Source organism: Palaemon carinicauda, chromosome 41, assembly GCF_036898095.1.
Source record: "Palaemon carinicauda isolate YSFRI2023 chromosome 41, ASM3689809v2, whole genome shotgun sequence".
In the NCBI taxonomy this organism is placed as follows: Eukaryota; Metazoa; Arthropoda; class Malacostraca; order Decapoda; family Palaemonidae; genus Palaemon; species Palaemon carinicauda.
The window spans coordinates 29040012-29054891 of NC_090765.1; the positions used below are offsets into that span (position 1 = coordinate 29040012).

General features: G+C 33.4%; 1 pseudogene; it reads right to left on the bottom strand.

Annotated features, from left to right (window-relative positions):
- LOC137632486 (uncharacterized) overlaps window positions 1–14880 on the bottom strand; it is a 256035-nt pseudogene that overhangs the window by 90893 nt on the left and 150262 nt on the right.

Sequence of the window (14880 nt, forward strand, 5' to 3'; positions counted from 1 at the left end):
TCATTAAAAAAAAAAAAAAAAAAAAAAAAAAAAAAAAAAAAAAAAAAAAAAAAAAAAAAAATTGTTGGATTTGATTTCCAGACTTCGAATAAAAAATTCATTTCTAAACAGTGCATTTGTGTTTATATAAATGGCATTTCAAAATTAAGAAAAAAAATTATTCAACAATTCTGGCGTGATTATATGATTCCTCTTTACAATAATTTCATCCTTTTTTTCCTTGGTCTACATTTTTATTTGGTTATTTTGTCATCCTTGACGCTAATTCCATTGATAGGGGATTCAATCTACGTTTCGACTTCCAACTTCAAATATCATTTTATGAATATATATATAATTTAATATTTAGTGAAGCTATCTGTGGGCCCCGAATTTTGGCCACGCCTACAGTTCGATAGATTTCTCTGATAAACACCACCTGACTGTCCCTGTGAGGGGGAGATAGGGTGTTTGGAAGGGCCCATAGGTCTCCCAACTGAGTTGACGGTATCCCCTACCTAGCCCAATTTGGTCTTAGCTAGAGGGGAGGGGAGAAGGGTTAGGCGCTGATCATAAGAATATATGATTGGTCTTTGGGTCATTGTACAACACCATAATGACCTGTTCTTTGCCTCTGCCGTTAACGCGTGACCTTCAAGCTTTAAATCAGAAATACTAAAAAGAATTAGAGGTTAGCTTGGCTTAGAGAAAAAAAAAACTATTTGTTTGACCGTTTTCAAATTTATTCCGGGGGAAGTTTGATGAATATTATAATATACTTCATCTACTAGCACCCGTGTCCGCCCACCTTGACCTGGCCTGACCTGACCTATCCATTAAAAGAACACAGATGGAGATTTGGTGTCCTTGGCAACTAACAATAAGGAGAATAAGGAGAGGCTTGGCCTGGCGTGTCGCAGGCCCTAAGTGACTTAGCAAGGCTAACAGCAAGGCTAACCAGAAAGGTTTTGTCAATGAACATTAGTGAAACGACCTGACCAGTAAACGATCATGTACGGATTCACTTACTAAGTCAAACACCATATTTGTTCTTTCAAGTGGTATGAATAGCTGATACAATACGTTTGTTTTCAACGGGACTAGCTCAGATAAAGAAATGCTTAATGGGAAGAAAATGGTTTTAAGTGAGAAGACAAAAAATAAATTTTCACCCTTGTTATGTCCAACAGATAAGAGTTAAGGTCCAGCATCAGTACATAACGATTCTTTCAAAGCAACTTAGTATTAACTTAATGCAATGGACTTCTTTTAAAAGACTGATCAGCACAATTAAACGTTTAAAGGCTGCTCATGAATGCCAGAGGCAAGGGGCAGTGACATTGTCCTGCCTGCCGTAGAGACTGTCCATATACATTATGATCAGCGCCCAAGTCCTCTCTACACCCGATGACTCAGCAGGTAGAAGGTAGAAAGAGATGTAACCTTGAAAAAGACATTTATGCACAGTAGAATAGACGGCGAATGAAGATATATTGATATATTTTAGCCGCATATTTTATTCATCATTAAATGAGGATGAAACATATCTGACTTGTCAAGTTTTCCACTAAAGCTACATAAAATGAGATTGACTTTTATTCGCTATTTCTCTCTCTCTCTCTCTCTCTCTCTCTCTCTCTCTCTCTCTCTCTCTCTCTCTCTCTCTCTCTCCTCTCCAGTTAACAATTACTCGCATACTTAAATACACGTACGCACGCGCGCACGCACACACACACACACACACACATATATATATATATATATATATATATATATATATATATATATATATATATATATATATATATATATATATATATATATATGTACACACACACACACACACACACACATATATATATATATATATATATATATATATATATATATATATATATATATATGTACACACACACACATATATATATATATATATATATATATATATATATATATATATATATATATATATATATATATATAAAATATTAGTATGTGTGCATATGCTGTCATGCAGTTATGGCAATAAGGCAATAATGAAAACCCATAGTACCTTTGCTGACCTACCATGTGAATCACTCCCCTGATATGTTTGTATGTGTGATGTCTGGGGATAGCATGGAACGAATTCTTATATATTATTTGCTGAGAACTCCAAGGGAAACAACTTGAGCTAAACTCTTTAAACAAAAGGTGCATATATTATATAAGGAAAAAAACAACAATAAAAAGTTAGGAATAACACTGGAAACACTAGTATAAAACACCGAACAAAAATGATTATGAACAACGAAAAAAAGACCCAAGAAACCGGAAGACATTAAATAAACAAAGGTAAGAAAGATTACATTCTGCTGAACACGATTACAAAAAAGACGAAGGGAACAATGGAAAAAAATGATTATGAACAACAAAAAAAGACCCAAGAAACCGGAAGACATTAAATAAACAAAGGTAAGAAAGATTACATTCTGCTGAACACGATTACAAAAAAGACGAAGGGAACAATGGAAAATCAAAGGTAAAAACCAACGATAACTTTATCAGTGGAAATGATCTTAGAAGGTAGGCCATAAGAACAACAGGAACACTTTTCAGAGGTCTCTGATGAATGTCTTCACTTCCCCGTGGAGTAAGGATTACCAATTCCTGGTGCTACCGTTTGTGACGGGCCGAGAGAGGGTTGTGAACTCAAAGGCAGGATGCAATCAACTGAGTTGTTTATTAAGGAACACTCTCCTTTATATACAAAACCTCAAGGCAACAGGACATAACATGTTCGAGAGACAGACAATGTCACAGAGCAAAACCGGAGACATGATCATTCAGGTTCTTTTTAGTGCGAGGGAAGAGCGCAGATACAAGCAAAATATATACAAAATAATTATGTACAATTGTGTGACACACGGTTGGTACACGTTTCTTTTCATTATAAAACGACATATATTTCAACGGGATACCGCTCATTCACAACCGCTATTACTCCTCCTTAGGCAACCCGGATCAGTTATCCAACATCCAGGTACTTATTTCACTGCTTAGGTCAAAACAATAAATTTCGTTAGCGGCAACGGGGGCTGCTAGCCATGCCAATACTTGAGCTACGAGAGAGAGAGAGAGAGAGAGAGAGAGAGAGAGAGAGAGAGAGAGAGAGAGAGATGTCAGACATCGATACGTCAAATATGACTTTTATTTACTTATTGGCAAAGCACTCCTTCTAAAGCTTGAACTAAAATTTAAAGATACTTGTACGATATGAGGCTAATTAAGCCCACCCACACAAAAAAAAAATTAGTTTGGAAAGATTATTGCTGAAAAGTTACGAAATCTTGAAAGAATCCTTATGATTAGTATCTATGAAAATGTATAAGGTTATGAAACGCTTAGTTTAACTGTTTCCCTGTATATTACTGAAAATAGTAAAAACTTCCAGGAATTACACAAAAAGGCGACCAATAAACGTGATGCCATACAAAATCATTACAATAATAATCATCATCATCATCATCATCTCCTACTACTCCTATAGACGCAAAGGGACTCGGTTAGATTTCTCCAGTCGTCTCTATCTTGAGCTTTTAATTCAACACTTTTCAATTCATGATCTACTTCGCGCTTCATAGTCCTCAGCCATGTAGGCCCTGGTCTACCAACTCTTCTAGTGCCTTGTGGATCCCAGCTGAACGTTTGGTGATCTAATCTCTCTTGGGGAGTGCAAGTAGCACGCCCAAACCATTTCCATCTATCCCTCACCATGATCTCATCGACATATGGTACTCGAGTAATCTCTTATAGTTTCATTTCTAATGCTGTCCTGCCATTTAACTCTCATTATCCTTCTGAGAGTTTTGTTCTCAAATCAACTAAATCTATTGGAGACTGTTTCATTGTCATACTCATGTCCATACAGTAACACCGATCTCACTAAACTGATATATAGTCTGATTTTCATAAGTAATTACAATAATAATAATAATAATAATAATAATAATAACATTATTATTATCATTATTATTATTACTTGCTAAGCTACAACCCTAGTTGGAAAAGCATGATGCTATAAGCCCCGGGAGCCCAAACAGGGGGAAACAGCCCAGTGAAGAAAAGAAACAAGGAAAAATAAAATATTTTAAGAACAGTAACATTAAAATAAATATTTCCTATATAAACCATAAAAACTTTAACAAAACAAGAAGAGAAATTAGATAGAATAGTGTCAAGCCAAAACTCCATGAACTTGCATAGAAAGCTCTAGCATAATCGAACGGTTATATGTAAAAACTAGTTAAAAACGAGAAAAAATAATTTGTAAGAAATAGCAGTAATCCTAAACAGCATAAATAGTCGTAAGACAGAAAAAGAATTGTAAATTTTGTGGCTGGCACAAGCTCTAATTTCAGTTTTGAGAGCCAAAAAAAAAAAAAAAAAAAAAAAAAAAAAAAAAAAACAGAACTCAAGAAGAAAACGATAAAATATAAAATGTAAATAACTAAATGCGCATAAATCACTCAAAGGAAGTTCTTCGAAAGCAGAAGTAGCTTCAGCTCACCTTTGTATCTAACTCGTTCGACGGATTCGATACAAAACTCAGCAGGGGACGATGCAAAATCATACTTTTGATCTATTGGCTTCCGGACACAATGGCCCGTACAAAACCACAATTTATTTTATTTCTGGTTCTTTAATCTTTCCAATTTCAAGCCTTTTAAAAAACTATTAGTGGCTCAGTGAGGATGATCACAGTCGCAGAAAAACAAGACATTTCTATTCTATATTTGCGTGATTGCTTTATTATTAGCATAAAGTCTAGATTTATGCGAAGGATGGACATATTATCTAATAATAAATAACGAGAATACCACAAAAAAAAAAAATAAATAAATAAAACAGCAATGATTATACACTAAATTAAATTAGTTGTCAATATAATAAAAAAAATCAGAAGATTAATTTCACAAAATCTATGCATAGAAGCGTACCGCTTAATAAGAAAGATAATTTTGAAACATAAAACACTTATAAAAAAAGTATTTTGTTTTTTGTTTTTGTATATGTAAGACCCTCCCGTGGGCAACAAGTTTAACGGGGAGTTTATCTTTTTTCAAGTTACCTGACTACATTATATTTAAGCTCTTTACTTATTCAAAAGATGAAATCTTACTTCAGGGAAGTGCTAATCCACATGTGGAGAGAGAGAGAGAGAGAGAGAGAGAGAGAGAGCGAGAGAGAGAGAGAGAGAGAGAGAGAGAGAGAGAGAGAGAAAGAGAGAGAGAGAGAGAATTTGAGTTTCCTGACTTTTCCCTTTTCGTTGAGCAGTCTTTCCTGTTGTGAAACCTTTGTCAGATACGATCATTAGGCAACAATCATAGTTGAAAACCAGAAATCACCAATTTATTACAGAGAATCAGGACTGACTGAATAGCAAAATAAACAGACACACAATGTTAAGGAGACTAAAGCCGAAAGCTGTAATATATATATATATATATATATATATATATATATATATATATATATATATATATATATACACACACACACATATATATATATATATATATATATATATATATATATATATATATATATGTATATATATATATATATATATATATATATATATATATATATATATATATATATATATATATATATATATATAATGCAAATAGTTTTTGTCCATGGGCAATTCTTTTTGCGTAGAGGTAGATAAGCATAGTAAAGGGGCAGGTTAACTCATGCTATATAATATATATTATGAGAAAAATCGAAAACTGAATAGGTATATAATATAGTAAATAACCAGTTTAATTATCAATTCATTAAACCAACAGCTACTTGAGATGCCTAGGGTGTAGTTAAATACTCATACTTCTCTACAAAAGCTAAGTATACGTACGTGTGTATGTATGTATGTATGTATGTACGTATATATATATATATATATATATATATATATATATATATATATATATATATATATATATATATATATATATGTATACACACACACACACACATATATATATATATATATATATATATATATATATATATATACATATATATATATGTGTGTGTAAATTTAACATAACCACTTTGATTACTTGCATTTATAGCATACAAGAACTTGTTAATAATTGCAGCCTAAAGAACCCCCTTTACTTCTGACTTCATTCCAGGCTTTCATAAATCCGAATACACTTTCCCGTGCGACGTCATCCCTTTAAGACCTGACAATCCTTACATGAAGTTCGCGGGATAAATCATAATTTTGGGGGACTACTATTCCAAAGGTCATAAATTAAAGCAGCCCTAGTAACATTGCAAATGAAGTGAGTGGCACTGTAACGAGAATTGAAATGGATACCATATAAAATATATAATTTGGTAATGAGAATCAGAACTTAACGGGTTTCGATACTGGAATGCAATACATAGTGTTTGAGGTACAAAAGAGTCGGTCTTCTTGATATGCAACAATTAAGTACACCATCTCATGAGATGTAGATAGGACTGGTATTTGATTCACAGCAAAACCATGTAAGTAAGCATATCTTGAATAAAGGGATAAATAGTATATTTTACAGGACTATATCAAAATAATTAATTCTTAAAAAAACTCTGTTACCGTTGAATTACTGCACCTCATTGATTAACAACGCATATTACCATGTTATCAGTAAAATACTTTTACCTTAAGCTTTTGCAAAATAGAATTCAACATAAAACATCACCATTTCTTATAAAATCTTGTACCAAATGCCACGACGTACAAGGTCATTCCACAGTATCAATATCAGTATAACGTATGACTTTTTTCTAAGATAGCCGGATCAAACATAAGAGCTAAAGAGATATCATCGTGGAAATAATGGAGCACTTCCTCAGATTCCTTTCGCTTGGAAAGCTATGGATATTCGGAACCAAAGGAAATGACATTTCCCGGCACCATTTTTATTTTTCAAAGCCAGATGGTTAGGCCGATATGAAAATGTGGAGTGTAGGATCCGTAGGGTTTTCTAGGCTGCCTTATTAGGATGGATAATGATGTTTGACATTGATTCGTTATCCGTTTATGGGAATGGATTCCGAGAGACAAAATTAATGTTTGACTTTCTGTGACATTTCCAATAATTCATTCACATTAGAAAGGATACAACACGTAGTAACATTCATTTCAGATACTACTGTCCCTTATAAAGATAAATTATATGCAATATATACATAATAAATTTATATGTATAAAAGAGGATAAAAAACGCAAAAGCCACTTGAAGAATTTTAAGAGAGATAAAAACCAAAATACCAATATTATAAATAATGACAAAAAAATCGAATCACTCCAATAAAGATCTTGAATTACGAGGACTTTGAGTGAATCATTACCAGCACATAATAAACAAGTCGACGAATTATTAAAATTGAAAAGCGGGAGAAAAATCCAACCAAACAGCAAGTTACTTCCGAGTTCCTGCTCAGAGAAAACTACGAAGAAAAATGTACAAAACGGAAGTTTAAACATTGGGGTCAACAGGGTCGAGACTAAATCTGCATAATATTGGATCCTACATCTGTCTGAGATCCACCCAAAAAATTTTATTCACCACATCTAATTTCTTAATATGGACATTATTATATGCCTTTCAAATCAGTACCTCCACTATATAACAAAGAGAGTGTTTATATATATATATATATATGTATATATATATATATATATATATATATATATATATATATATATATATATATATATATATATATATATATATATACATTGTATACACGCACACATATATATACACATATATATATGTATATAATATATATATATATATATATATATATATATATATATATATATATATATATATATATATATATATATATATATATATATATATATATTTCGGTCACGCTCCTCTCTGTCTCTCGGGTAGTTGGGAAAGGTAGTAGTCATACCCTGGTGAAAGTGGTGTGTGTATGTACGTACATATATAAATTTGTAGCCGTAATTTTTAAGGGTCGCGTACACTAGTTAATTAATAACTGCATAGCTGATATCCTAAAAAATGAATTACTTAGCATAAGCGACAACCTTTTACTAGTTAAATTAAAAGGGATATTTGAGAAACTTAGTTACCTTTGCCAATCAGATGCTGATACCCTTCAAGTATTGGTTAACTTGTGAGGGTATTATCTAAATGGGAAAATTCCAGTTAATTGAGGTTCCTTGTCAGGGAAATGATTTTGGAAAGTGGTATCCCGAAAAGTGTGTGTGTGTGTGTGTGTGTGTGTGTGTGTGTGTGTGTGTGTGTGTGTGTGTAGATTAGTATCGATTACCTTCTTAATGAGAGAGAGAGAGAGAGAGAGAGAGAGAGAGAGAGAGAGAGAGAGAGAGAGAGAGAGAGAGAGAGATATGGGGGTTAATGTACAAATTTTGAATGAAAGGTGGAAATGAAAATGCGCTAACACTTTCTGTATATTTCCTTTTAATAAATGGAAAACTTTATTACTGATTGATTAACTATTAAAATGTGGGAATCAAACGAGAGAGAGAGAGAGAGAGAGAGAGAGAGAGAGAGAGAGAGAGAGAGAGAGAGAGAGAATTAACTTTAATATTCATTGTTAACTACTCAAAAGTGACGTTAGCGTTCTAGTATATAATTCAACGTGCCCACTGAAAATCACAATACAACAAGTAAAAGAACCATAACAATGAAAAGGATCATTTCAACTCACGAGATTTGGTGCTCGAGTCTCTGCCAACTCATTACCTGGAAACGAGAAAAGAAATAAGTATTTTAAGAGAAGTTTGATTCAAAATTACACAGTAGTTCATAAAACGCTAACTTCCTATAAAATTATCCAGCAGGAGTATTCTAATTCATTATGCACTATTCAGTGTTTCAATCATCTTAATTGAACCTTTTATCTTCTGATGAAGCAAAGTAGAATGAATAAATTTATAAAAGACATAAGTCATAAATAGATGGAAAGGGTCTAACTCCGAAACAGATGACTAATTGTCTTCTAAAAGAGGAAATCACAAACGACAGGAAATCCCCTCTAATCACATTTATTTGTCTTCCAATCCTTTACCATAGACATAATATGGACCAGAAAGGTACGTGGTGTTCTTAGGGCTTACTCTTATTATAAAAATGGAGGTGTTGATGCTAAATGCTTCAGAGATTTTATACTCCAATTATTGAGAAAATTCCTTCCTGAAAAAAAATATTAATCTTCCCAACTGCTGCCAGTGTGGACACATCCTTAAGCTGGTACATGATGTTCGCCCTCAAATGCCATATATCAAATGTCAAGCAGAATAGGAATTCAGATCACAATGATAAGCAAACACAAATATAGCACATTCATCTCGTCCTTAAATACAACTCCACCAGATAGACCAGGGTTGTAAATTTGCAGCATTATCAGCAATATATAATTTATCATTCTTAATTTATGGGTTGTAAATTTGCTGCATTATCAGCAATATATAATTTATCATTCTTAATTTATGGGTTGTAAATTTGCTGCATTATCAGCAATATATAATTTATCATTCTTAATTTATGGGTTGTAAATTTGCTGCATTATCAGCAATATATAATTTATCATTCTTAATTTATGGGTTGTAAATTTGCAGCATTATCAGCAATATATAATTTATCATTCTTAATTTATGGTATCTTCACCCATCCATATACCAAAGGCACTTCCCTCAATTTTGGGGGGTAGCCGACATCAACAAGAAACAAAACAAAAATGGGGACCTCTACTCTCTACGTTCCTCCAGCCTAACCAGGGACTCAGCCGAGTTCAGCTGGTACTGCTAGGGTGCCACAGCCCAACCTCCCAACTGGTATCTTCACAGTTAGTAATTATTAGAGCTGATGATGTTTCCGGAAGGTTATATCTTTTGATATTAAGAAAATTATTGAAAACAAATTCGAACTTGATATCACGGTACGAGTAACACCATTTGAAGTTATAGCGCTACTATGAAATCAAGGACCGTTCTAACACACATGAAAACATTTTGTGCAAAAAATAAACTAGCCAATTTTGTAATATTTGTTGAAATATCTCGATTAATTTTAGTTTAAAATCATCTTTGAAATTCTGGGAAAAAATTTGTGTAAATGCATGAAAATTATAATAATTTAAGGTGCACATTAAGGTTGACGTCATGCTAATTTCTTAATGTAAACAACAATTAATTTTCACAAGCTGTATATAAATATAAAACTGTTAATAAAAAGGCTAAATTGAGATCAAATCGACTAAATTACATTAACTAGTATAAGAGTTAGCAATATTTTTTTTCGAAGCCTCAATCTACCTCACAAATTGCTCTTAAGGAAAATTATCAATTTTCGAAAATATCATGTAAGAAAAAACAAAAAAACAAAATTGTAATGGAGATATCCCCCCCCCCCCTTCATTTATAACATTCTACCTTATAACAATATATAACAAAACTTTCAAGATTTAAGCTACAAGAGCATGTTCCCAAAATGTTAGTTACCAAATGTCCCTTATCACCAAAATCCCAACCATAAGCTACAAGAGCATGTTCCCAAAATGTTAGTTACCAAATGTCCCCTATCACCAAAATCCCAACCATAAGCTACAAGAGCATGTTCCCAAAATGTTAGTTACCAAATGTCCCTTATCACCAAAATCCCAACCAAAAATTGTAATGGAGATATTCCCTCCCCCCTTCATTTATAACATTGTACCTTATAACAATATATAACAAAACTTTCAAGATTTAAGCTACAAGAGCATGTTCCCAAAATGTTAGTTACCAAATGTCCCCTATCACCAAAATCCCAACCATAAGCTACAAGAGCATGTTCCCAAAATGTTAGTTACCAATGGTCCCTTATCACCAAAATTCCAACCATAAGCTACAAGAGCATGTTCCCTAAATGTTAGTTACCAAATGTCCCCTATCACCAAAATCCCAACCATAAGCTACACGAGCATGTTCCCAAAATGTTAGTTACCAAATGTCCCTTATCACCAAAATCCCAACCATAAGCTACAAGAGCATGTTCCCAAAATGTTAGTTACCGAATGTCCCTTATCACCAAAATCCCAACCATGACACCCAGTAATACATGGATATTATGGACTTGAATATAGCACTGCAGTGACTTGACTTGCGCGCTAGTATATAATACAGTAAATAACCAGTTTAATTATCAATTCATTAAACCAACAGCTACTTGAGATGCCTAGGGTGTAGTTAAATACTCATACTTCTCTACAAAAGCTAAGTATACGTACGTGTGTATGTATGTATGTATGTATGTATATATATATAAATATATATATATATATATATATATATATATATATATATATATATATATATATATATATATATAGGTGACACATCCTGTTAATCTACTCACCATTTCAAATAGGCTTTACTAATGTTGATATATAACTTTAAATACCATTTTAGCTCAAGTACCAATCAGATTATATTAATTCTGTGAAGTTTCATGACCTTGATCATTATCAACCATAAAAATACACATTTATTCACATGCCAGACGGATATGAATTCCTTGTGAATACAGTACGTTTCATAATGATAATTTTCTATTAACCTTTAGCTTACAAAGCAATTTAAATTTTTCCCTATCTTTATAAAATATGAAATGGTTTTCACCCAAGTGGAAAACACAGGACGCATAAAGATGCTCGAGCTGCAACAAATCACAAGCATCTAGCATTATGCAGAATGTTCTGCAAAAAATCAAAGTTCCATGACAAGAGGAGAATTTCAAGGATGGCATGCAAAAACTTGAATTTTCAAGGTCCTTTGGTACTAGCAATGCTCATGAAAATCTTTAAAGACAATAAAAAAGGGTATAAGATCAATAACTGTTGGGTATAAGATCAATAACTGTTGGGTGAACAGAGTAATTAACCCACATTTGTTATTTGTTCCTTAGCCACTTACATTATATGAAACTGTAGAAACTATAGTCAATTCTTTTTAGTCTGATAGATTTGCACCAACTCGCAGGGGTGCCCTTTTAGCTCGGAAAAGTTTCCTGATTGGTTGTACAAGAATATTCTAACCAATCAGATATCAGGAAACTTTTCCGAGCTAAAAGGGCACCGCTAGAAGTCCATGCAAATGCGCCTCATTAAAAAAAATTGAGCATAGTAAATGAACGACCACAAATGGCTCGTATGATCCAGTTGGCAAAGATTAACATATCCTCTTATCAAATCCTCTAATGGTATACTTTGTTCTACAATCAGATAATGCAAAGATTAACATATCCTCTTATCAAATCCTCTGATGGTATACTTTGTTCTACAATCAGATAATGCAAAGATTAACATATCCTCTTATCAAATCCTCTGATGGTATACTTTGTTCTACAATCAGATAATGCAAAGATTAACATATCCTCTTATCAAATCCTCTAATGGTATACTTTGTTCTACAATCAGATAATGCAAAGATTAACATATCCTCTTATCAAATCTTCTAATGGTATACTTTGTTCTACAATCAGATAATGCAAAGATTAACATATCCTCTTATCAAATCCTCTAATGGTATACTTTGTTCTACAATCAGATAATGCAAAGATTAACATATCCTCTTATCAAATCCTCTAATGGTATACTTTGTTCTACAATCAGATAATGCAAAGATTAACATATCCTCTTATCAAATCCTCTAATGGTATACTTTGTTCTACAATCAGATAATAAAGTCCAACCGCGAGGTCACTTAGCCGATGCTATGCTATTCACTTGTCTGATAGGATCATTTGCATAACAGCCGTCATCGTATATTAGCTGATACTACATTTCCTTATTAATATATACTTTGTTTACTTGTTTTGTATATTTATGAAGAAAATAACTTATATAAAAGTGGTTTTAATTATTAATTAAATAAATAATAAAGCATTTTTTTAAAAGGACAATGAAAATTCTAGTTTAATTTAAAACAAATATTTTATCACACAAATTCCTATCTTTAAGAGGAAACACCCTATCAAGTCATCCTATAATTGTTTTATCTATTTAATAATGAACCATAATTACTCTAAGAAAAAAAATAAAGACAAAAACAGTGCCATATCTACTCAAATATAAAATTATAATTACTGAGAGGAACATCAAATATGGCAATATTGTATGTATATGAAGACCATTAGAAACATTCACAATGACACTTTGACTTCAGCACAATTCTTGTACAATGCTCTCCAAAGATTTAGGTAATGCCAAGATAGCTCAATTATGTCAAATTCCTGATTGATGTCAAAATCCTTATAGCTCAATTATGTCAAATTCCTGATTGATGTCAAAATCCTTATAGCTCAATTATGTCAAATTCCTGATTGATGTCAAATCCTTAAGTGGTGTAAGATTTACACAATTCTATGATACTGATCTTCATGCCGCCCAAATTCCTATGCAAAGTTATAAGTACTAAAACAATATTACAGTAAGGTAGTAGGTTGGTCAGGGCACCAGACACACGTTGAGATACTACCGCTAGAGAGTTATTGAATCTTTAGACTAGACAGACAGTACTACATTGGATCCTTCTCTCTGGTTACGGCTTATTTTCTTTGCCTACACATACACCGAGTAGTCTGGCCTATTCTTTTCACATTCTCCTCTGCCCTCATACGCCTGACAACACTCAGATTGCCAAACAATTCTTCTTCACTCAAGGGGTTAACTACTGCAATTGTTCAGTGGCTAATTTCCTCCGAGTAAGGGTAGAAGAGACTCTTTAGCTATGGTAAGCAGATCTAGGAGAAGGACACTCCAAAATCGAACCATTGATCTCTAGTCTTGGGTAGTGCCATAACCTCTGTATTATGGTCTTCCACTGTCTTTGGTTAGAATTCTCTTACTTGAGGGTACACTCGGGCACACTATTTCTATGTTGTTTCTCTTCTTGTTTTTATGAAGTTTTTATAGTTTATATGAAAGATATAATTTAATGTTAATGATCTTAAAATATTTTATTGTGATTGTTATTACCTCTCTTCTAGTTTATATATTTCCTTGTTTCTTTCCCTCACAGGTCTAAAGCCTAATTGACAACGTGGGCTGAATGGCTTGAAATCTATATCAATCTTGAGCCAGACGGACAAACAAACTGACAGACTTGGAAGAAGAAACTAACCAACCTTACTTCAAAATAATTACGACGATACAAAGTGCTACAATTATTTGAAGGGAATGAAAAGCATTCGTTGACAAAAATTTTCATTTCAACTTCATTCGAAATATATTTAATCAAGAGAGAGAGAGAGAGAGAGAGAGAGAGAGAGAGAGAGAGAGAGAGAGAGAGAGAGAGAGAGAGAGAGAGAGAGAGGGGGGGGGGGGGAAACAGCACAGCTCCAGAGAGGCAAAAATAAATAAGATTTTCACTTAACCATCAAGGTGCTGTTCCCTTCCGAGAAATGCAACGTACCCCACCGCCTGAACCAATGATGGAAAAAGAACAAGGAAGACATAGGAAAGCTAAAAGCAGATAAAGAGGGAGGAGGATTGGATATGAGAATGGGGAGGAGAAGGGGGAAGGAAGGAAGAGGAGGGGAATCAGTAGAGAGCACCTTGAGAGCCAATTGGCTGTGAGATTGAACTTAGGAGGAGCTTAGCAGGAAACTGGAATAATGAAGGGCTTTGATTGGTCGACTGATCTTAAAAAAAAAAAATACCTCCCTAGAGTTCGTTGATGCAGGTGTTGCCTTTGCAACGGCACCTCCCTTTAGACTTGCGTGCCCCTCCGATCGCCCCCCATTCAACCTTGATCCTCCCTCTATCCTCCTCGTAACCCCACACTCAGCTCCACTCCAGCTAACTCTTCTCCTCGAAAGGAACCCC